Source organism: Protopterus annectens, chromosome 5.part0 (assembly GCF_019279795.1).
Source record: "Protopterus annectens isolate FY-2018-M chromosome 5.part0, PAN1.0, whole genome shotgun sequence".
Lineage (NCBI taxonomy): Eukaryota > Metazoa > Chordata > Ceratodontiformes > Protopteridae > Protopterus > Protopterus annectens.
Genome location: NC_056735.1, coordinates 1715657160 through 1715682844, shown reverse-complemented (window position 1 = coordinate 1715682844; position 25685 = coordinate 1715657160). Strand labels below are relative to the sequence as shown.

Sequence of the window (25685 nt, the reverse complement as noted above, 5' to 3'; positions counted from 1 at the left end):
CACTGCTGTTTTAAAATATTAACCATATCTGGCTCTATCTTGACAGCAAATGTTCAGAAAGTAGTGCAAGAAGAGCTAAAAATGTAACCACAGAAGGGTAAGATTTTTTCTCTCCCAAGAGAGACAACATGGCGGCTTGTTTTGCTGAGTCCAGCAGTACATTGACGTTTCAGGGATTAGGACTTGTTTGTTTAACTCAAAGAAAGACTAGTTAGTGTAGTGCAGGGTTATTGATGTCTGGCAGTTATTTTGTATACACAATGCCACGACACTGATGTAAGGAATGCAAATACTGAAACTGTACATTAGCTCAGTGATGGAAAAGCTTTTTTTGTCAGCTAAGTTTGGAAGTGATAAATAGGCCTGTAACTAGACAGATGTGTATTGTTTCGAGTGGAAGTAGAGGGCCGGTGTCCTCTGTGGTAGATGGAAAGGACTGTCTGGTCTTTGGGTGTAAATGAATGGCTGGGTTTCCTTTATGATAGAAGCAGAGAATGGTGTGCCTTTTCGGGAAGGAAGTAGACAACCAGTTGCCATTTGTGATGGAAAAAGAGGGCTGTATGTCCATTGGCATGGAATTTGCACTGCCCAAACTGCAGAAGCACTTGCTAGAGGATCAAGAAGTAAAGTTGCATGTGTGTGTTGAGAAACAGGACTATGACTTGACCTCCCTGTACACATGGATTCCTTTGCCATTGATTTTTAGGTAAGAACAAAGCAGAACACAAGAAAATTGCTCAGCTGTGCTGAATAAATACAGACAAAATAGCTCAGTCAGGTATTGTCACTGTGCATGGTACAAGTGAGCAGGAACTGATTTATTATGCAAATGAAGAACCAGTTTTCATACATATGTATATATAGATAGATATACACACACATACACAAAATAATATCATCTTATAGACACATTTGGTGCAGATGTGCCAGTAAATATAAGTATATCTATATATAATAGTGACTCAGTAGCTCAGCCTGTTAAATGCTTTGCAAACAGTAGCTTTTGGATGGCACAGTGGTGCAGTGGTTGCATTGTCATCTCAAAACAAGAGATTCTCTGGTTCGATTCTCAGCTGGGGTGCCTTCTGTCTTCCCAGCATCTGTGTGGGTTTCCTCTGGGTGCTCTGGTTTCCTCCCATGTTACAAAGAGTCTGGAGCATTTTTCCCCAAGCCTCTGCTGAAAATATACTTTGATCCAAGTCGGACTTTCCCAGTAAACAAATGTTAATTAATTAAATATATATATATATATATATATATATATATATATATATATATATATATATATATATATATATATATATATATATACATATACATACATGTATATTACAAAGCCATGTGTCTGGAGTGTTTCTCCCTGGGCCTCTGCTGAAAACTGGATTTGTTCCAAGTTAAAGTTTCCTGGTAAACAAATGTTAAATGAATGTGTGTATGTGTATATATATATATATATATATATATATATATATATATATATATATATATATTTTTTATTTTTTTCTTATAAACACATTTGGTGTGTACATTTTCGTACTGTGAAGTCTTGCTTTAACTTCACTTGAAAAGAATGTCATCACCAGATCCTGTTACTACTCTTGAGCCATTAGTATGGCCATCTGTAAACATACTCCCACCTGATAGAATTTTCTGACTTTGGAGCAAGATTTCTCAGTCCATCCTAAATTTCTAATTAGCCATTCGCCTGGCAAATAATTACAAGTGTACAGCATGTCCAAAAGCTAAAAATGTACTGGTGACTGAGAAGTCTATCAGATGGATTATTTGTGCAGAGAGGCAGAAATTAATCCTTTACATGGCAGGCAAGAATGTGGCTGGTACTGTAGTCACCTGGGTTTTGGAAAATCTAATGCATGTGTTCCCCCTTATCTACTGCAGCTTCTCCCAATGGGTTAAACACTCTGTGGTTATCCCCTACCCAACAGATTCGCCCAGCAAAATACCTTGTGAAAGAGTTATAAATCTGCTTAAGTTACCTGCCTGAAGCAGCCCAAAAACTAAAAAGCACAGCTTTCTAGCTCAACTGTAGATGTTCCTTCTACTGCAATTTATCCACACTTTGAATCTGTTTTTAAAACTGTCTGCTTTCTAAAAAGTGAACTGCTCCTTTTTATTTAAAGTATTACTGCAGGACAGGTGATCACACACAGGTTAGTTTTTCTGGCTGTAGTAACTTACTTTGGCCACCAGGAGGTAGCACAATGCCAGTTGTTGTGTTGTGTCTTTCTGCTTTTCCCGGTTAGGGGTCGCCACAGCAGAACTCCGGTCCGCTAATGATTGGCAGTAGATTTTTACATACCGAGTTGCCAGCTCTGATGCACAGCCTTCAACGAAGGTACGCCCATTCACGCATGTCTCCACACAGAAGACGCTCTAGCTGAGAATCGAACCGGACATACTGTGAGGCGACAATGCTACCGCAGCCAGTAGTCTACCAAATTCCTTGCTGTTTAAGTAACAATAGTACCAATAGCTTTTAGTTTAATGTTATTGTAACTCTCAATAGTTCCAGTATATGTAGGTTTAATGTTGCCAGCTGCACTCTAGAGTGTTATTTAACCCCTAGTACATCTTTTGTACCCTTTGTCTCCTGTTTTTAAATTTATATCTGCAACATTTCTATCTCTGGCTTGCTCTATTTTTAACTCTTCAGCTCTGATTTTCACAGCTGCTTCCTTTCTGATTGATGTTCTTCGTGTTTCACTGTTGCAGTCATTACATTTGGGTTATCTGCTTGCAGGTCGCCCTCAGTCAGCCTAATTAGCAAAGTCTTGGGTCCTGCATCGGTTGCTGTCCCTTCTTCCATGACATCAGGTCATCAGGGCTATAAAACATGCAGCCGATGCCATTACATCAGTCTTTCTTGCAGTACGGTGCCCGAAGCAGAAGCAGTTCGTAAGTGCCGGTCGGCTAACTCCTGAAATTTTCGTTTTCGAGTTTCAGAACCGAAGTCTTCAACTAAAGCTAAGTAGCCAGTTGGGGAAACTTTTTCTGGCTCCTTATCAGTGTCAGTAAAAGTTAATAATTGCATTACTTGTGGAAAGCAAATACCTCATAAAGATTTTCATTCGTACTGTATTTCTTGCCTAGGCCCTGACCACGACATACTTTGCTGTCGGTTTTGTGCTTTATTTAATCAGCGCACTATCTGTCGTCGGTATATTTTTGCCTCTATAAATATTTCGGTTCTCGGTTTAATTATCCAGAAATGTCGTCGGTTAGCCATCCGATTACCGGGATTCTGAAAAAAACGCAAAGATAAAGATAGAGACAGGCCGCTTAGGTCCAAAACTGCCGACGACGCTTCTCCTAAGCTAGTCGCCAGTTCGCTGGAACTCAGTGAGGTGCTTTCGCAGCCCCTGATGCTCGCTATTTCTGAATCTCAGGCCTCTACTGAGACCCATTCGGAGTCCGGTATGCCACGAGATGCTTCAGTTATGGAACCCGCAGATGTCTGTACCTTGGATGGGTCCAGAGCCGCTGTGCAGGCACCGGCTTCTGAGGGTGTATTCAGGCCTATGGACTTGCATATTAAACTGACGCCTCCTTCTTTACTTAGGCCTAAATGTCGATCCGTGCCTAAAAAAACGATGCCCAGGCCACATGCTCAAGCCTCTATGCCTAGAAAACAAATGATAAGAATGGCTGAAGATCTAATATCTCTAATCAGGGGTAGACAACCCCCCCCTTCTAAGAGGCCCAGGACTGAAGTTGATTATGAATCTTCTGATCAGGATTCTGTTTTTTCTGATTCTTCTGATGGTCTGGATTTGCCCTTATCTACTTATGAAGATTCTGATGCAGAGGACTCCATTCCCTCTGCTTCCCCTCCTGAGGATTTTTCTTTTGGGGAAACCTTACATACTCTAAGGGAGCATTTCCACTGGGAAAGCCAGGTTTTTTCTGATTCAAAAAAGAGGCTTAGGGATTTCCTTCTCCTACCTCAGCATAGGCATTTAGCTGTTCCTGCTGTACTAAACATTGTTGATGATGCTTTTACGGAATCTAGTTTGGCCCCTGATTCCCTGCCTCCTGCTCCCAGAAAACCTGATGTACTACAGGGTCCCTGAGTCACACAAGTTCCTTTTTAAAAATCCTCTTGCAGATCCAGAGACTATTTCACAGGGGCCCAAGGGCATTAAGGCTGCTACTGCTAAAAATCCTACCCCTTCTGATAGACTCCTGGGCGCTGGATAGATGGGGTAAGAAGGTTTACACTTCTGCAACCGTGGCCATTAGGGCTTTAAACTGCCAGTTTCATATGTTAAAGTATCAGCAACATGTTATTGGACTGCTTAAACAGAAAATGATGTTGATTCCTGATGGTGTGGAAAATAAAGAATTACAGGATTTAATGCATTCTGCTGAACAAGTTGGAAAACATACTTTGCAATGTGGTTTTGATTCATTAGAGGCCTTTTGCAGGGCTGCTGTTACTAGGTCTGTGCTCAGAAGGCATGCTTGGCTTAAGGAGCAATCTTTGCCTGATCATGTTAAAGCTAAATTGTTGGATGCTCCTTTAAATCAGGACCGCCTGTTTGGCAACAAGGCTGAGGAAGTTCTTAAAAAGATGGAAGATAAAACTAAATCTATGCAAACTGCTAAAGATTTTTTACAAGTTCAGCCTCCTAGATTTAGTAGGCACTGGCCCTCTAAGAATTGGTCCTTTCCAGCCCCTTTCAGGTCTTCTCAAGCCTAACCCAGACACAGCAAAAACCCGAGGTTTCAGTCCCAGGGGACACACACAACTAAGCAGTGGGGGGCCTCCACTTCCAAATCTGGGAATAATAAGACTTCTCCCTATGGTAAACTGTCTCAATGACTTCCTTTTAAAATTTCCAAGCACTTATCAACTGACTGCCCCTTTGGGAGGAAAGATTGCTCTTCATGCAAAGGATTGGGAACTCATTACCCAGGACAAATGGGTTTTAAATGCAGTGTCCCAGGGTTTCACTTCAACACGTTGCCAACACCAAGTGGGTGGCCAGACCTACCCCCAAATCAGTGGGCAGAGGCCCAAAAACAAGTACTTTCTCTCTTAAGCATGGGGGCTATTCATCTGGTACCAGAAGAGGAAAAGGGACAAGGTTTATACTCAAGACTTTTCCTGATACCCAGAAAAGACAATTCATGGCATCCTATCTTGGACCTGTCTACTCTAAACACCTTTTTGGGGATTCCAAAATTCAAGATGCTGACTCTTCACCAATTACTTCCTATACTAGGCAAAGATGCCTGGTTGGCAACACTAGATTTAAAAGAAGCATACCTGCACATCCCAATCAGGGAATCTTGCAGAAGATACCTATGCTTCAAAGCAGGCTACACGCACTATCAGTTCTCTGCACTGCCCTTTGGCTTATCTACTGCGCCAAGGATATTCACAAAGTGCCTAGCTCCAGTTATTGCATTTTGCAGGCAAAGAAATATTCAAATATACCCATACCTGGACGATTGTCTAATTCGGGCAGAAAGCCAGGACATACTTTTGAATCATCTGGCCTTTGTACAAAGGGTTATAACTTGTCTGGGGTACACCATAAATGAAAAGAAATCACACCTGGTACCCTGTCAACAAATTATATTCCTTGGAGCAAGCTTGAATACACCTTCCCAGATGGCTTACCTCACGCCAGAGAAACATATTCATTTGACAACCTACTTCAAACAAGTGGCCACAAAAACCCTGCTATCTGCAGACAAATACTGCAAGCCTTGGGGTTCATGGCCTCCTGCATTCTTCTAATTCCATATGCAAGACCGTATATGAGGAAACTACAGTGGTATCTAAAAAGCCTATGGAGTCAACATTCTCAAGACCTAGAAACTATGATTCCTATCATACCTTGCCTACACCTAGAGTTCTTTTCGTGGGCAGAGGCCTGCCTCCAAAACAAGGGACTACCTTTCACATCACCCCCTGCCGCCCAAACCCTAACAACAGACGCATCAGATTATATATGGGGGACTCACTTGGCAGGGAAGTGCACTCAGGGCAAATGGAACCCAAGTCAAATGCACCTGCATATCAATCAAAAATAAATGTTAGCTGTACAGAATGCTCTGACAGCCTTCAAGGACCACATTCTTCCAGGACAACTAATGCTAAAGACGGACAACACCACTGTTATGTGGTACATAAACAAGCAGGGGGGTACACATTCTTACCCCTCTGCAGACTAGCCATGGCATTGTGGAACACAGCCTTGAGCTACCAAGTGTATCTACAAGCTCAATTACTGCCAGGAAAATTAAATACACTGGCAGACGGACTAAGCAGAAACCTCATGGACCCACATGAGTGGAAACTAGAACCAAGGATTTTCAACATGTTGACAAGCAAATGGGGGAGCCCAGATATAGACCTGTTTGCCTCTCCCCAGAACTACCAATTGGACAAATTTTGCACAAGGCCTCCCCAGAAACAAGCCTGGAAAGTGGATGCTCTTGTCCTTCAGCTGGAAAAACCTATCAGTCTATGCCTTCCCCCCTCTGCCTCTGCTATCCAAAGTACTACTAAAAATCAAACAGGACAAACCAAGGATGATTTTGATTGCTCTAGACTGGCCGCGCCAACACTGGTACCCCCTCCTGCACAGTGTGTCACTGTTATCTCCATGGCACCTGCCTCAGACTCCTTCCCTGCTGTCTCAGCATGAGAACCAGATTTTGCACCCTCAGCTTCTAACACTGAACCTTGCAGCCTCGCTAATTACTTAATCTCTCCCTTACCATCCCTCAGCAAACCTGTGATGGATATCATTTTAGAAGCAAGGAGGCCTAGTACTAGAAAATCTTATGCTGAAAAATGGAAAAGATTCTGTGCCTGGAACCAATCTCAAGGGATGAGCACAGCAGCAGCACCCAATTTACCTCAGATTTTACAATACTTAACTGAGATGCTTCACAAGGGCCTGTCTTTTTCCTCCATTAAAATCCATGCCTCAGCCATTTCAGCTCATTATAACACAGAACCTCCCCTCTTCTCTCATCCACTGCTCAAGCAGTTCCTCAGAGGGGGCAAAAGTTTGAGACCACCCAGGAGAGCTCCAACCCCAGCCTGGGACCTTAACTTTGTCTTAGAGAAACTCACTCTACCTCCTTTCGAGCCAGCTTCTACTGCAGACTTAAAATTTCTTTCTTGGAAAACAGCTTTCCTTTTAGCAATCACTTCAGCTAGAAGGGTGTCTGAATTACAGGTCCTTATGGCAGTGGAGCCTTTCATCATCTTTCATGTGGACAGGGTGTCCCTCAGAACCAATCCGTCCTTCATGCGCAAGGTGGTATCCAGTGTGGCTCTTAATCAGTCCATTAATTTGCCAACCTTCTTTCCCAATCCACAAAATAAAGGGGAATGGATACTGCATTGCTTAGATGTGCACATACCACTTAGATTCTACTTGGACAGGACTAAACCTCAAAGGAAATCTGAACAACTGCTGGTGGAATTTGCTGCAGGGGCAGAGGGGAAGGCTATTTCAAAGCAAACCATTTCTAAATGGATAAGCCATTGCATTCATTTCTGCTATAAGCACCATGGAAAACCTGTCCCCCAGGGGATCAGACCTCAGTCCTCCAGGGCTGCATCTACCTCTACAGCCTTTCTCAGAGGCGTCGCTACCAGGGACATCTTAAAAGCTGCTACCTGGAGTTCTGTACATACTTTCACCAAGCATTATCATTTGCCAATTTTCTCTAAGTCCAGAGGTGGCTTTGCCACTGCAGTCTTGCAGGGCCTTATAGCTGGCCCAAATGCTATCTAAATTCCTCCTCCCAACCATAGCTTTGGGAATCTACCCAAATGTAATGACTGCAACAGTGAAACACGAAGATCATAGTATAGTTGTGTACACTTACCATAAATGTAGATGTCTGAGTGTATTCACTGTTGCAGTCCTGGTTACCCTCCCTCCAGTCCCCTAACTTCTTTTGGCTATACCTCTACTTTCCTTTACTATGCTTAAAAGCCTTTTTGGTGTATTTGCTTTTTTTGTTGGAGGTATATCTTTGTACCTTTATATTTAATTGCTTCCCATTAGGGAGGCACCTGACATCTGGGGCAAGAAAAACTGATGTGATGGCGTCGGCTGCATGTTTTATACCCCTGACGACCTGACGTCATGGAAAAAGGGACAGCAACCGACGCAGGACCCAAGACTTTGTTAATCAGGCTGACTGAGGGCTACCTGCAAGCAGGTAACCCAAATGTAATGACTGTAACAGTGAATACACTCAAACATCTACATTTATGTTAAGCGTACACAACTGTACTTTATTTTCAGTGCTGTTTCACACTGCTGACCTGACCCTGTCAGTACTGGTTCCAACCAGCTAGGCCACTGTGATATCCATCTCCACACTCTCTCCAACCCCTCCCCCAGTTTCTTTCACTTTCTTTTCTTTCCAACCCCTCCCCCAGACTCTAACTTTGCCTTCCTGTGGTGCCATCTTTATCTCTCTGAACCACTCTAATCCTGTCCCTATACCACTGCTATAATGTCCCTTACCCTCCTTGCATACTTTCTCTAAACTTACCTTCCGCACCACTGATTGTTTTTTTTTTTTTTTTTTTTTTACTTTTGATTCTTCCTTCCCTTTAGCTACCGTGCGACTCTGTGGCAAAGCCTGGACACGTTACCATAAAAATAAGAACACTTTCACCCTAAACGAATATAAAACACTATGAAATAAAGTAAAAAAAAGTATTTCCTCAGACAGCAAAGCCTATTTCTCCACTCTCCAAACCAACCACAACACCAATCCCAAACTATTTTGGACAGGAATCTCATCTCTCCTTAACCCAGGAAAAAAAGAAAACCCATGCCCCAAACCAAATGCTGCTGACATGGACTTAGCCACCCAATTTAACTCTTTCTTCATGGAGTCTATAAGCAAGCTGATATCATCCTTAACCAACACCTCTACAATCTCTCCTCAGCGTGCACCCATCCTTTCCTCCCCTAGCATCCCTTTCCCTCAACCTCCACCTTTCTCTATCAATCCCATCTCTATATCCACCATAAAAAAACTTCTCCTAAAATTAAAACATGGTTCCAGTGCCCCTGATGAAATTCCCTCCTACTTCCTAAAAGTAGCCACAGAAGTCACTGCTCTCCCTGTCAGCATACTAATTAATCGGTCTATCTCAGGAAAGCCAGGTCCCCCAGCTCTGGAAGAAAGCCTTTATTATTCCACTACATAAAGGCGGTAATAATAATGGCATTCCAAACTTCTGCTTATTGCTGTCTTATCTCCTATTTCTAAGCTTCTTGAAAAATGTATCCACCAACAACTCTTACCCTATCTCATCAACAATCAGCTTCTTACCCCCACATAGCATGGATTCAGACCCGATCATAGCACCTCCACTGCTCTCCTCTCCTTCCTTGAAACAATTAACAAAGCCCATGATTCCGGCCATTTCGTGTCCACCTTTCCAAGGCATTTGACACTATTTCCCACAACCTGATTCTTAATAAACTCTCCAAACTAAACCTGTCCCCTTCCTGTACCAAGTGGTTCTCCAGCTACCTCACAACCAGACAACAAGCAGTCAAATGGAATAAAGCCACTTCACCCTTCCTTACCACTCCCACAGGTGTCCTTCAAGGTTCCATTTTAGGTCCCCTACTATTCAACATATTCATTAATGACTTCTACCAAGCCATTCCAAACTCCAGCTTCATCCAATATGCTAACAATTCTACCATTATCGGCCCCTCCCCTTCTATCCCCACTCTAAATAAGCTTACCCAAACCACCTTCTCCTCTACTGAGTAGTGGATGCTAGACAACCATCTGGCTCTTAATGCAACCAAAACTAAACTTATTTATTCACCGCCTCCAAAACCTCCTCCATAGATAAACACTCATTTATAATCACCAGCAAAAATAATACTCCCCTAGAAATAGTCTCTGACACTAAACTACTCGGAGTACTCATAGATGAGCAACTAAAATTCAACAAACATTTACAAGTAAATATCAAAAAAAGCCACAAAAAAACTTGGTATGCTATACCGCCATAATCTTTATATCTCTCCTTCCACTAGACTCATATTAGCCAATACTTATCTCATCCCATCCCTCCTATATGGTGCATCTATCCACACCAACCTACATTCCTCCCTCAAAACAAAACTCTCCTCTTGCTTTAACAAGATATCAAAATTTGCAGCAAGTCACAGAGCCATTTCTCACCATTGTAATTCTCTTCAACTAAACTGGCTTGAGCTACCTAACCTCCTCACTTGTACCCAACTCATCCAAGCACACAAACTCATTTACAACCCCTTTCTTTGTCCCTTCCTTGCCACTACCTTTGAAATGTATGAACCAGAATTACTTCTAAAATCTAATTCCCAAAAACTAATTAAATTGCACAAACCCACACGTCCAGCTGGGAATCACCTAATGTCCTTCTCTCTTGCACGCCTCTGGAATTCTATACCATCACCTATCTGCATCACCAGCAGTCTCTCCTCATTTAAAAACTTGCTGCACTCATACCTAACTTCACAATGGAAGTACTCCTGTTCCCATCCTACCTAATCCTTCTAATACCACTTCCTACTCTCCTAGAACTAAATACGCCATCACTGCCTCCTATAATTCCACAGCTCTATTGAACTATTTGACCAACTACTTAACAGTTACCCTACATTTGTGTAAAAAAAAAGTGTTTTAGTTTTACAAACTATACTGATGTATTCTTTGTTAACCTTTTCTTATTATATTTACTTAGTATTCCTATGAGATAGTTTGTAATGTAAATATGCAATGTGTACTATGTATTTGTATTTTTCTGGAGCTTTTCTCCCCAGGACTCCATTGAAAACAGGCTCCTTTTGGACTATCCTGGCAAACAAACTGCAAATAAATAATAAATAATGCTGCCCCCAGAGTGTCCTAAAAAGTTCCTTCCAAATTTTTTCCTCATATGTTAACTGCATTTTTTTTCATAAGTGTGGTCTGCGCTTTTGTCAGGAGCTTGCTGTGTCTGAAATGGATCCAGATGGTTTTGTCACCGACAGTTAAAGTGTAAGACACTGAATCAGCTACTTTTGGCAAATAAATAAATTAATAAATTAAAATGAAATAAAATTAGATAAAACCTGCTCTTTTATGGCGCAATACCTTTTATATCCACCTCAGTTACATAATTAATTCTAAGGTCACTGCATCTCTGAGTAAGGGGTATTTCTACCCAGCAGTGGCCTCATTCAGTAAATTTGTGCCTTAATGAAGTGTGTAATTCATTTTTAACAGTCCACCATCTGTGTGGTTACCTTATGAAACACCAAGTCTTGGGGCATGATGTTCACTTTTGAGAACATCACTATTTCCTTTTGAGACTGCTATGTTCCATGAACTAAACTTAGTTAAAAAAAGCATTTAATTAACTTAAGTTCTATTTCTGCTTTAAGAATTTTTGGGCTTCAGCCTTTTGGGTAGATCATTTGCCACAATGAATGCATGTCTACCCAATGTTTTCTTTTAAGCTTACATTAAATTAATTGCCACAGCCTTCCAACATCTGATCTGTTTGATGGCCAGTGGTATGCATATCAGTATTCTGTAGTGAGGGCAAATGTAATTCTCAAAGTATTTCCCCTGTGTGTATGAAACTAGTAGCAGCTCAATATCATTTTGCTAATGTTTATTGATAAAGCATCTATGTGTTAGTTTTTGTTCATTGGTTCATTTGAAGCTCATTGCATTAAAGAAATTCAGACTCGCTATTCCATTGGTTCCTTTTCTTGTCAGTTTCTCAGTATTTAGGTCATCAGTAGTGTTGTTTATTTAAAGGAAAACTCCAATAAGAAACTGAAAAAAATGTTTTAATTGTAGTTTGATTTGTGCGGTACTAATGCCAGCATTGCTGGTATCTGTCTAGTGTTGTTTTATGATTAGCTGTATCTCGAAATGTCTTGGCTGAGGGGCAACCATATTCTTATGTTTTTGTTTCAGTCTCTCTTTCTTGTTTCCACAGTACTTTTGTAACCTGTGTATGACGTAGCCTGTATACTGTAAATCAGACAGTCTGCTTCTCCACTTGCATTTAATGATAAGGCTGTGTGGGCCACTAGCTTGTTATACTGTCTTTGGAAACTGATTTTTTCTCGAGTTGCTATGATTTATGCTTACTGTAATTATTTTTTAATGTGCATTTATTTTATTTTCCAGGCAAAGAAGTTTTTCAAGTTTCTTTAGATACTCAAAAGTTGTAGTTGAGAAAGTTGTGTACAGTATCCCTGCTCTGTGTTAATTACATGTCCAGAATAGTAGTGCTGGCTAAGTTAGCCACAGTTGATATTGATACTTCAAAGACTCAAAGTCCTTTTTACCGGCTACTTTTACTGTTCCATGCTGTCTTCTTCATTCAGTTTTCTGCAGTTACATAGATAACTGCAGCATTTCACTGTTCAAAGATTAGATGACTAAGCGGTTGTTTATGCAATGTCACAGTATAACTGATCCTGTATTTTCATATAAAGAGTTCTCCAACAACTGACTCGTTTCATCTTAGCTATAAATAGTTACAGTATTTTACTAAGAAAGGTGCAAAGAATGCACCGTAGACGTAAAAGAAGGCATTGCATAACTCTCAGCCTCTTGGTGCAAGAAATCTGGACAGAGCCAAAATGGTGAGACAAAGGCCTAAAAATAGGGACAGAGTTTAAATGTTGCTGTTGTAAACTTAGAAAGTTGCTAGACTAACAGATTTTGTCTCATCACACATTTTCTGAAGGATAGGAAGTCTGAAATGCAAATATATGTTATTATTTTCTGTCTTCAATAATGTATGATTTGCCAGAAGAAAAAAAAAAAACAGAAATTGTAAGAACAGACCAAAAGTATGAGGCAGACATTTGGACATTCTGTGAAAATTTGGACAGTTGGGAGATATGGGCCAGTGGCTTAATAGAAACTACAGGAAGTGCTTGTTTTTCCCAGTGTCATGCAAGCTTAAACAGATTCCTTTCAGAAGTAGTGTGAAACTTGATTAGTGAAAAAGATGCTGGGATCTTTATGGACTGTGACAAGAAAAATGGAAGTGAAGAAAGTAAAAGGTACTGCGGGTTTCTGGATACTTAACCACATGCAGGTGATTTTACAAGAAGAAAAATAACTCTAGAATGGGATTAACTATATTTTGAGGGTGTATATGTCCTTTAAACTCCTGATAAACCCGGCAAACAGGCTTTTAAATAATGTTTTCCAGGCAGTTGGCCCACTGCATTATCTTGTATAAGCAGTAAAACAGATGTCTACTGAGTATACACTTCGCAAGACAGGTTAACTTCTACTGTTAGCCTGCAAAGCAGGACATTTTTTAACTCATTTACTAGAGTAATAGCCTTTGTTTTCCCATGCATTGCTGAGAAAACATTAGCAGAAGCTCACACAGGCATGACTGGATGGAGCTGCAAGGCCTCATAGGTTCATAGATATATACTAGGCTAATGACCGCCATGGCCTTTATAAGCCTAGCCATGCAACCCATCCCAATTGTCTCTATGTATCATGGGCATTTATTTGGAGGGGGTATGTTAGTTAGGAAGTTTCTAGAGGTTATGTGGGTGAGGTATGTTAGTATGAGCATTGCTGTCTCAGCTGTGCCCCTATGTATCATGGGTGTTTATTTGGAGGGGGGGTATGTTAGGAAGTTTCTAGAGGTTATGTGGTTGGGTTTGTTTGAGTATTGCTGTCTGCCTCTGTCTATCTGCTGTAACTTCAAGACCATAACATTCCAACTGTGGCTGGCACTTGTGTCTTTAATGTGGAGAACAGATAGATGTATTTATACAACTGGTAGGAAAGATGTTTTGTATGAACAGCTTCTAGTGGTTTCTCCAGCTTATATGCAGATCATAGCTTCACTCACCACATGGGATTTTCTGAGTGATTTAACCCAAATGAAGTGTTGTCTGAGGCTGTAAAACATCAGTTTTAAGAACATAAATAAACTGTAAGTTTTTAAGGGAAATCGGTGAAAACCAGCCTCCCCCTCCCACTGCTGACTATTTTGCTAGTAACAAGGGAACATCTGATGTGCCTTTACTATTTGGTACTTCTAAGAGGTTTCTGCCATATCTTTTATGTTACAGCATGTGTGTGTGTGTGTGTGTGTGTGTGTATCCCTCGCTCTCTGTCTTCTGCATCATTACTTCAAGAAAATTTTCTAACCCTGATTTAGGTAGGAAAAATATTGTATAGAGTGTAGTATTCTGATATCTTACTCTACAGGTAGTCTTAGGAAAAAACACTGCCTCTTTTGAGATGCAGCCTGTGCTAAGATGGACTGGTACTTCTAGATGACTAAGAGGTGAAGCTGTTATTACCTACATAGCTATGGGAAGGAAATCCTATCCTGGGATATACGACAGATAAGAAACCTTTCAAAGGCTAATAACATCTGGATAACTGTTCCACCAAGAGATTCAGAATATCAAGATTTAAAGTAGATTTCCTCTGGGCTGGTAGATAGAAGTACTAATGACATGGTTTACATTCACTCCTAAGTGATTTTGTTATATTTACTTAGCAGAAAATTAGAAAGCGATACTCTTGACAATACCGATGGCTACTAGAAGTTGCAAGGAGGACACCAGTATTTGTGTTGAATCAAAAAGTTATGGGGAGGAGGGAATAAACACTTAAATGACTCCAGCCAATTTGTGAATAGTTAAATTTCTGTCTATGACCTAAATTTGAGAACAGTCTTAGTTAACTGAATTGTTAATCTGATGACGGCAGGATATCATGCCAGAAGACTTTTTCTGCATCCTTCAAGTAGCTATGAAAGTAGATCTTAAAATAGTAACAATAACTGTATCTTGGGTGAGCAGAAGTCTCAAGCCTGTAGCCCAGTGATGAGGAAGGAGAATGACAATCTTTGACACCATGTAATCTGCTAAGACATGAAGGAGTATGACACCTTCAGGCACAGTGTAGTCTCCTGACAAGGAAAAAGCATGGCAGCCTCTGATATGGTGTAATCTGTTAAGAAAGGATGAAGTACAACAGCCCCTGACATTCTGTAATCTGCTGAGAGAAGAAGGAGCATGACTTCATCTGGCATGTGTAATCTTCTGACATGGGAAGGAGCATGACAGCTTGTGACATGGTATAGTCTGCTGACAAGGGAAGGAGCATGACAGCTTGTGGCGTGGTGTAGTCTGCTGACAAGGGAAGAAGCATGACAGCTTGTGGCATGGTGGAGTCTGCTGGCAAGGTAAGGAGTATGACAGCTTGTGGCGTGGTGCAGTCTGCTTACAAGGGAAGGAGCATGACAGCTTGTGGTGTGGTGGAGTCTGCTGACTAGGCAAAGAGCATGACAGCTTGTGATGTGGTGTAGTCTGCTGACCAGGAAAGGAGCATGACAGCTTGTGGCGTGGTGGAGTCTGCTGGCAAGGTAAGGAGTATGACGGCTTGTGGCATGGTGTAGTCTGCTTACAATGGAAGGAGCATGACAGCTTGTGGCATGGTGCATTCTGCTTACAAGGGAAGGAGCATGACAGTTTGTGGCATGGTGTAGTTTGCTGACAAGGGAAGGAGCATGACAGCTTGTGGCATGGTGTAGTCTGCTTACAAGGGAAGGAGCATGACAGCTTGTGGTGTGGTATAGTCTGCTTACAAGGGAAGGAGCATGACAGCTTGTGGCATGGTGTATTCTGTTTACAAGGGAAGGAGCATGACAGCTTGTGGCGTGGTGTAGTCTGCTTACAAGGGAAGGAGCATGACAGCTTGTGGCGTGGTGTAGTCTGCTGACAAGGGAAGGAGCATGACAGCTTGTGGCGTGATGGAGTCTGCTGACAAGGGAAGGAGCATGACAGCTTGTGGCGTGGTGTAGTCTGCTGACAAGGGAAGGAGCATGACAGCTTGTGGCATGGTGTAGTCTGCTTACAAGGGAAGGAGCATGACAGCTTGTGGCGTGGTGTAGTCTGCTTACAAGGGAAGGAGCATGACAGCTTGTGGCGTGGTGTAGTCTGCTTACAAGGGAAGGAGCATGACAGCTTGTGGCGTGGTGTAGTCTGCTGACAAGGAAAGGAGCATGACAGCTTGTGGCGTGGTGTAGTCTGCTTACAAGGGAAGGAGCATGACAGCTTGTGGCATGATGGCGTCTGCTGACCAGGGAAGGAGCATGACAGCTTGTGGCATAGTGGAGTCTGCTGACCAGGGAAGGAGCATGACAGCTTGTGGCATGGTGGAGTCTGCTGACTAGGGAAGGAGCATGACAGCCTTTGGTATGGTGTTTTTCTGCCCAGATAGGGAGCAGCAAAAGGAATATGGCAGACTTTGACATGGTGCAGTCTGCTTGATCTTGTGCATCTGCATATCCCCCTGTCTCTTCTGGTGGCTTTCCTTTAACTTCCTTCCAGCAGCTTGATATCCTGCTCTTTGTACTGGCTCCAAAAATGCAGACATTGCTCAGGATAAGAGCTGACCAGTGGAGGAGAGCATTGCCTGTTTGCTTCTGAGGTCATTTACCCTGAGCATACAACCCAGCAGATTTTTTTTCTTATTTTATGTATTTTTCTTGCCATCCTCCCACTCTTCTAGAAAGGCTTTGTCCCTGTAGAGTGGAGGACAGCAACAGTCATCCTTCTGCGCAAGGGGGACCATCAACTGACCCAGGAAACTAGTGACCCATAAGTCTGACTGTCCTTATATGTAAGGCTATGGAAAGGATAATCATGGACCTGATTAACAACAACATAGGAAATCTTCAGACTCTAGACCCAACCCAGTTTGACTTCATCAAAAGCAGATCATGCTTGTTCAATCTGGTAGACTTCTTTGAGAAGATCACCAAGGCCCTGGATGAGTGCATACCACTTACCTTGACCTGGCCAAGGCATTTGACAGAATAACCCACTCAGGTGTTATAAATTGGGAATAAACATCTACTTAAGATGGCTAGACAAATGGCTCGTGGATAGGGCACATGTTGTTAGAGTGGGGGAACCACATCCAGCAAGAGGCCATTTACCAGTGGAGTACCACAGGGCTCAGTGCTGGGTCCCCTTCTGTTTGGAATATACTTCTCAGATGTCAAGGCAAATGTAGTTGCTGAGGACTGCAAGTTGGACGCAATCATTAACTCCCCAAACGGTGTTGATATCCTACAGAAATATCTGGCACAGACTAATGATTGGTATCAGAGCCATGGCCTCAAACTAAATGTGAAAAAGTGCATAAAAATACCCTTTTGGAAATCAAATACTCGTGCAAATTACAACATCGATAGCAGCCACTAAGAGTGGACCCAGTGGTGAGGTAGCAATCTGAACTTTGACCACCATTTGTCCACGATAGTGAGGAAATCCTTCTGTGTGGCTCATCTTATAAGTAAATGCATGGCATCCAGATCTGAAGATGTCATAATACCACTGTACTCAGCCCTCATCAGACCAATAATCGAATACAGCACACTCTTTGGCATATACCTCGCCAGGCATCTGTGACAGCTGGAGTGTCCTCAGAGGTTTCTCACCAAAAATGTACAGGGTATAACCAACATGTAATTTGTGGACTGATTAAAAGCCCTATCACTATATTTAGATTCTTTCCTATTACTGAGGAGTGATCTGTGACTGACCTGCAAGGCAGTCTCTGTCCCAGCCTTGATGGAAATGTTGCATATTCGCAAAAATAGCTGCACAAGGGTTACCCATTCCAAAGTTCTAAACCTGATCTCTGACATACATAGATCATGCTGGAGAGTCAGATGTGTGTCCCAGAGATTGCCCCTTCTCTGGAATAGGTTTCTTATTCATGTGAAGCAGAGCCCTTCCTCAACCATCTTTAAATGCAGTCTGGACTGATGAATGGGAAGTTGTGAATTCACTCCTGGGATGATACCAATGTCCCTTGTGGACAGAGACAGTCTGTAAAAATAGTCAACACCCTGCTTCCTGACCCTTGTTATATTTCCCCTAGGGATAGAAAATTGGGTAAAATTTGGGTGAAACTGGCTAGGCTTGTAAGGGCTCTTGAGCCGTTAGCCTAGTAATCTCCTTTGAGCCTATGAACCTATAATGATGGTCTAGTGCCCAAGTCTGATCAGCACCCCATGACCATTTCCTGCTCTTTTGCCATCAGTTACACCCCAACTAGCTGATACTTCATATCATAGTTTGTATTGCTCTAATGCAGTGCTGTACATTTGTCTGAGGTGAACCTCAGCTGACATTTTTTGTCCACTTAGTCTTTCCAGATCCTGCCTTAGACTGTTCACTTACCCATAACTTCTGAATGTTTTGTTATCAAAGAATGGTTGCTGCTATTCTTTACTTCTTCAAACATATTTTATACATGCACATAGACACACTCTGAACCGTGGATTGACTAATGCTGTACTCCAGTAGTCTCTTTATTTACGATATTGTCCCTCTCATCATAGCCCACTGAGCCCTAGTCATGCAGCATCCCACTTTCTTGTCCTCAGACTCAGCTCAGTCCTTCCAATTTTCCTAGCATCCACCACTGCTTGACTGAGTCAGTGGTCTTGATGCAAGTCTAACAGAAGCAGACCATGTCTGCTTGCATTCCCATTTCAAGTTGTTTTTCAACCCGGTAATTGTGGCCACTGTTTTTACTGGTCTATTGTCCCATTTTCAGAGAGGGGTGGTGCTTCACTGGATGATGAGGCACAGCTTTATGCAAATGTCATTAACTTCTCATAGAGAGCCTTCTGAAGTGAGGGATCTCTCAGTGGGCTGTGGAGTGATGGACTGTATCTACCAGTATCAGTGGAACAATTCCCTTCTTTCTGCTAGTCATGTGGTAAGTTTTGATAATGGGTGGTTCTCTGCTGGATGTAGGAACCACTTGATAATTTTCCATTTGCAAGACAGGAGGTGCTCCCAGGAGAGTGTGTAACAGACAAATGTAATTGGACAGAGAGTGGTGATTCTCACAGTTCAAGCTCTGGAGAAAGTATTAAGACCCAAGCCCCTCCTGCTTATGTCAGAAAACTAGACAATAGCATTCATGCAAATAAGCATTGTGAGATGTAATCTTACTGTTATGTAGAGAGGCTTTCTAGTTCACATCGTATAGGAGATAATTTTGCCGGCTGACTCACTCCAGGCATAGTTGTGTTTCTTTCCTGGAGAATACAAGTTTTCTTGATGAAGAGCTTTTTGGAGAAGATTAGTCACTAACTACTTCTCATCACCACATATGATAGCAATATTCACTCCTTGTTCTGCTTGATTTTGCAAGGCAAGAGGAATTTGCAGCAGATTGATAGCAACCTGACTTTTGACCACCATTTTGCTTCCATTGTACAGAAAACTTTCTGCATGGCCCACCTCATAAGTAAGGGTATCTCATCCAGGGACAAGGAGGTCATAACATCCCTGTATTCTTCCCTTATAAGGCCCATTACTGAGTACGACACCCCATTCGGCATGTACCTCGCAAAGCACATGTAGCAGCTGGAGAGATCACAGAGGTTCCTCACCAGGAGAATCCAGGGCCTCAAACATCTACCATACACAGATAGGCTAAAAGCCCTATCCCTCAACTCAGTTTCATACAGACTCCTCAGAGATAACCTCTGTCTGGCATACAAGCTGATCTCGGACCCCTCCTTGATGGGACTGCTGCATATCCACAAGTCAAGCTCCACTCGAGTAACCCGCACATGCAGCCTCAACCTGGTCTGTGACATGAATAGGACTTGTTGGTGGGACAGATTTCTGAGCCCTTTCTTATTTGCAATGGTGATGGACAGGTTGACAGACGAGATCAGTCAGGAGTCCCGGTGGACTATGATGTTTGCAGATGACATTGTGATCTGTAGTGAGAGTAGGAAACAGGTGGAGGAGACCCTGGAGAGGTGGAGATATGCTCTAGAGAGAAGAGGAATGAAGGTCAGCAGGACTAAGACAGAATATATGTGTGTGTAAATGAGAGGGAGGACAGAGGAATGGTAAGGATGCAGGGAGTAGAGGTTGCGAAGGTGAATGAGTTTAAGTACTTGGGATCAACAGTTCAGTGTAATGGTGAGTGTGGAAGAGAGGTGAAGAAGAGAATACAAGCAGGATGGAGTGGGTGGAGAAGAGTGTCAGGAGTGATTTGTGACAGACGAGTACCAGTAAGAGTGAAAGGGAAGGTCTACAAGAGGGTAGTGAGACCAGCTATGTTATACGGGTTGGAGACAGTGGCATTGACAAAAAGGCAGGAGTCAGAGCTTGACGTGGCAGAGTTGAAGATGTTAAGATTTGCACTGGGTGTGACGAGGATGGACAGGATTAGGAATAAGTATATTAGAGGGTCAGCCCAGGTTGGAAGGTTTGGAGACAAAGCCAGAGAGGCAAGATTACGTTGGTTTGGACATGTGCTGAGGAGGGATGCAGAGTATATTGGGAAAAAGACGCTAAGGATGAAGCTGCCAGGTAACAGGAAAAGAGGAAGGCCTAAGATAAAGGTTATGGATGTGATGAGAGAGGACATGCAGGCGGTTGGTGTGACAGAGCAAGATGCAGAGGACAGGAAGAAATGGAAACAGTTGATCTGCTGTGGTGACCCCTAATGGGAGCAGCCAAAAGAAGAAGAAAAAGGTGGGACAGATTTGTGTCCCAGAGACTCTCCCATCTATGGAATAGACTCCCTCTCCACGTCAGGCAGAGTACCTCTTTACCCCTTTTTAAGCACAATCTGGATAACTGGATGGGAAATAGAAAATACATCCCTGGAATTCCATCCGTGTGCCTGCTGGACAGGGGCATTGGGTGCTGATTTATCTATGCATGGGCTAAAGTCTTGGCTAGGCTTATAAGGGCCTCAGGGCCAATAGCCTAGTAACTTCCTATGATCCTATGCTGTTCTCTGCTCTGTGGCAAGAAAAATTAATGTATGCCTTTCCACCTTTTCCTTTGATTCCAAGCACTAGCAAAATCACCAAATTTGTCCTTATTTTCCTTAGGTAGCTTCAGGTTCTCAGGTCTCACACAGTACAGGATTCTACCTCAGTATAAAACAGAGGAGTCTCTTCCAAAATCTGTGGTTACAGCTGCCTACAGCTTTTGGCCGGGTTACCACATTAGATCTGTTAATCTTGCCAGGCATCCTGATAGAGGTCTTAGAGGTATTGAGCTTGATGGTAAGCCTTTTATTCATTTGACATATTGTACAAAGTGGAAGAGGTTCAGTAGGCAATGGGGTATCCAAGGTCAGTCATATGTGCTTTCCCTTGAAATGATCTACACACAGATGTTAACAAAATCCTTGATCATTCACAAGTAATCAATAATATACAGTCAACCTGCAGTAGCAGAAATAAGTGCTTCACATGAGAGTATGCCCCACTACAACCCCACGTGTGGAGGATAAGCCCCCCCCATACATCTGATTTTACAGATACTGACCACACAGCAGTGGAGAAAGAAGAAACTCCCTAGTACGCTGCTCAGCAGTCTCACTCAGTGATCTCACTGTACTGAAGAGACCAGCCTTTCAATTCTTAATATAAGGTGATTGCAACCAGTTGTCATCTAGCAGTTAGAATCCAGTCCAATAGCCATTGATCCCCTCTGACGAAACCATTTTGTCCTGTTTCAGATACCTCTTTTGTTTGGGATCTAGTTATTCCACCATTACGATGAATGTTTCCCTTATCTTTGGTGCATCATGATCATATGGATGACGGAACCTTGACTTGGCAAAGGTTTGTCAAGCAGTTTCTCAATGGTATTTTGTGTTTTTGCCCATTTTTGAAGAGCTGTTCTCTTTTCTGCACTTGAACATTACAATTTACAAAGTTTTTCATTGTTTGTCTAAACCATTTGGTTTAGGCGATTTGAAGTTCACTTCTTAGAAGATGTTATTTTTGGTAGCCATTATGACTGTCCACAAGATCAAGATAATCTAGCCTTTTCGAAAGATGGGGCATCCCTCAGTAGCCCATATATTTTGTACAAATAAGTTCATGAAATAGTCCCATTTAATTCCCTGCTTTCTTTTCAGGCACAGAATCCGAGGGTGACAAGAGTTCTTCTTGCCCTTGATCTGCATTGGTAATATATTTTACCTACAGAGAAAGCATGAGTTCAGGAATATGGACCAGCTGTTCATCTCCTTTACTTCATTTAAAGGAGGGCTTAATGTAGTTAAGCAGATCCATCCAAAGAGATTGCTAACTGCACACTTTTCTGCTGCTGGCCAGTGTACCGTCTCTTGGCTATTTCTGTCAAAGGCCACTCCATTAGGAGTGTGCCTACTTCCATTATTGGTTTCAAGAATATGCCCTTTAAGAACCGTTTCAGTTTATCCATTTGATCAGTCATTCTGTACTTTACCAAGCATTACTGTTTGTACATGACTACAGGAGATGAGCCTTCTTTGTCACTTTGCTGTTTCAGGACAAGGCCATTAATTTTAGGCCTGTTTAGCTCTTGCATCTCTGGGAAGTGTTTGGATACTGTTTGGATTTTGCAAATCCATTCTTATCTCCATTAGTGATGAACATGTACTTTGCAGTGCAGAGCTCCCTCATGAGCTTCTCATCCTTCCCCATGTTTTATGTAGCAGATAACCTAGTAATACAGGTCACCAGTCCCAATTTATTTGAGAAGGAAGATTAATGAAGGCATGATAGCCAGAGAGCCACCATAGCCGCTGGTAGAGGAAGGTTTGCTTGAGTGTGCTCCTACCTTCCTTGCATGTTGGTGTCTTTGCTGTAGGCTATGAGATTCCATGAAGCATAATCTAAAAGTTCTTCTGGTCATGGCTCAAGGACAGAAACACTCATATGTCCAAACGCACAACCTGACTGCCACTCTAAACCTCAATGTCCTTTAGGATTGTAATAGTAGCTCCACCTGCTGCCAACACATCATCTGTATCCCTCCCACTAACCTCCTCATGTTTACCCACCCCTTTTAGTTCCATTATGTACCTGAAGCACAAGTCAAATGTAGGTCACCAGAGTCACTGTCAGGGCTGGGCTTTATCCCTCTATGCCACAGAGTTGGTTTACTGTTTGGGATTCTGACCAGCTGTCACCCTCTAGAGAAAGTCCTTCAGATTGTAATATAACAGATAGGTGGGTACTCACCATTTCAGTGGCATTTTAAGAAGTTCCCTTGCAATAGTGAGTAGTCGCTACTCGTCTGTACCCCTTTCTTGGATAGTTTTTCCATCCATATATGTAGAAGGATAGCTATGTAAATCTGTTATGTTTGAATTCCTTAATTTCAGTGTGAATTGAGATAGTTGAGGGGAGTGAGGTTGTGAGTACCCTCCTAGATGTAACACATTGTGCCATACCATGTGCCAGTAGAAGAAATGTGTGGGTGACTATATAAGCAAGCAGTGTGCCAAAAGAAGGCCCTGAAAGACAAAATTCCAACTGTCAGCCAGTTCAGAAGGCCTTTTAAAGATTAATTGATATGGTTAGTACTCTCATATTTATTATTTTCAGTGTTATGTGCTATCAGTGTTTGATAAGCCTGCATGTTGAATCCAAGCGTGTGCCGATCTTGGATGTGTTTTTGATTTTTATGGTAGACCGGCCCTTTTGATAGTTCTGGGAAGAGTTCCCAGAAGTGATGGAGTGGTGCCTTGCATTTCTTTGTTCGTCTTCTTCTAAATATTGCTAACAGAGGGTAGAATGTGAGAACAAAGGACTAACTGTCTGATGAGGATAAAGGAAGGCCTTAACTGCTCGCATATTTGTTCTGTCTAGATCTTTAGTGCTCAAGAGTAAACATTCTTAAACGATATTCTCCTCTATGCCCTCAGTCAGAACTATACACCTCCAGCAACATGTGGAGGAGGATTTTGCACTTTTAACCCCTTAACTATGGATGCAGAGAACATTCAGGAACACAGTGATGCCCCACTAGTAGGAACCATGTATTCAAGAGTTTAGCTCATTTTTAACCAGAACAAACCTAACTTAAAGATAAAAATCCCATTCCAAACCCAGTTTTAAAATTTAAAAACAAAATCACATTTTCAAGACGTCTGTAGGTAATTGTTTTACTAGTACAATAATTGTATTAGCAAGATAATTACCTCACAGCTTCTCGTTAAAAATGAAGGAGAAATGGAACCAGGAAGAGAAAGTAAGTGATGTTCACTGGCATTTCTACACCCCATCTCTCTAACATAGTAATAGGACAGAGCTAGCCAGACCATTTCCAGTGAATATGAAACCTGAACACTTGAGATAATTTAGTAAGAGCAGTCAGCCTCACCTTTTGAGCAGAGTCTCTGAAAGGAGCTGACACTCTAGTCTTCAGGGTGTTTTCTCTTGTACATGTCCATTTTGTTATTCTACTCAGAGGGAACTACATATGTCTGTGGGCAGTAATAACAGTACACACTATCTGCATAATGATAAGTACATTTTTGTTTATTGTATTTATTTATTGTGACATTCAAGGTAAGGAGAATATGTTTTGATTTACAGCAGCAGCAAATCAAAATACTTTACTCTTGTGATTCTTTTACTTTCTTAGTGATCACACATCAGAAGACATCACCAGAAGTGGCTATCTGGTTTTTTTTTTTTTTTTTTTTTTTTTTTTGGGGGGGGGGGGCTACTGATGAAAGGGAAAGACACTTATGTGATTACAGTGTAGAGATCATTGATATATCTTGGTAGGGATGGGGACAGTTTATGTATGTCTGAGAGCAATGAGATGAAGTACATTACTGTGGCCATTTGTTCATCCACTTTCATTACAATCTAACTAATAAGGGGTACAGAGAAGAAGGCTGTCCTTATGGCAAAATGAGGCAGGCAGGGTGTGTGTAAGAGCAAAGAATTGTTACATGATCACTGATGAAGGATCATTAATGTAGATTGCCTAGGGATAGTGTATGTGTCTGGAGCAACAAGATGAAATATGTTGCTGAGGCCACTGTGTCTTTCATTTCTTCACATCCAGGTGTCATAAATGCACACAGAGAGTGGCTGTTTTTTAGGGGGCAGAAGCAGATGGTAATTATGTGATCCCTATGAAATAGTCACTAATATGGGTTATTGAGGAGCAGTGTGTATGGATCTGAGAGGAATAGGTTGATGTACATTACTTATGGCCAGTATTTCTTTAACTTTCTTCAAACTGAGACAGAAATGTGCACAGAAGGTGGCTGTCTTCTTGGAACAGGGAAGAGTAGGCACCCTGTATGTGAAAGCACAAGGCAGTTACATAACCACTGTGGAAAGGTCAATTATTTTAGGGAGCAATATATATATATATATATATATATATATATATATATATGTGACACTGCAACAGACCGAAACACATTACTATGGCTTTACGTGTTTCATTTCTTTTCCTCATTAATAGATCAGAAGTGTACAGAATGTGGCTATCTTTTTGTGGGGTAGGCTAAATGAATGCAAAGGACAGTTACCTTATCTCTTTAAATTAATCATTGCTATGGCTTGTTGGAGGAGCAGTATTTCTGTGAGTGCAGCAAGCAAAAGAACATTACTGTCACTGTTGTATGTTTATAATTTCATCACAGTTAAAGGTGATCTGCTCTTTCAGAAGAGAGAATTTCTATTCGGAGTATGTGTGTGTTTGTGTAGTAGTAGCTTGAGTGACCATTGCATTTTTAGAAACCCAATTCAGGAAGTACCCATGTTTTGGTTTTCAGGTTGTTACTTAGTCATTGTAATTTCATAGTCT

The 25685-nt window shown here is 41.9% G+C and overlaps 1 protein-coding gene across 1 annotated transcript in view; it reads left to right on the top strand.

The window, feature by feature from the left end:
* The window catches only part of FSTL1 (follistatin like 1), a 667434-nt gene that overhangs the window by 558040 nt on the left and 83709 nt on the right, over window positions 1-25685 (top strand). The gene's annotated exons all lie outside the window — the stretch shown is intronic.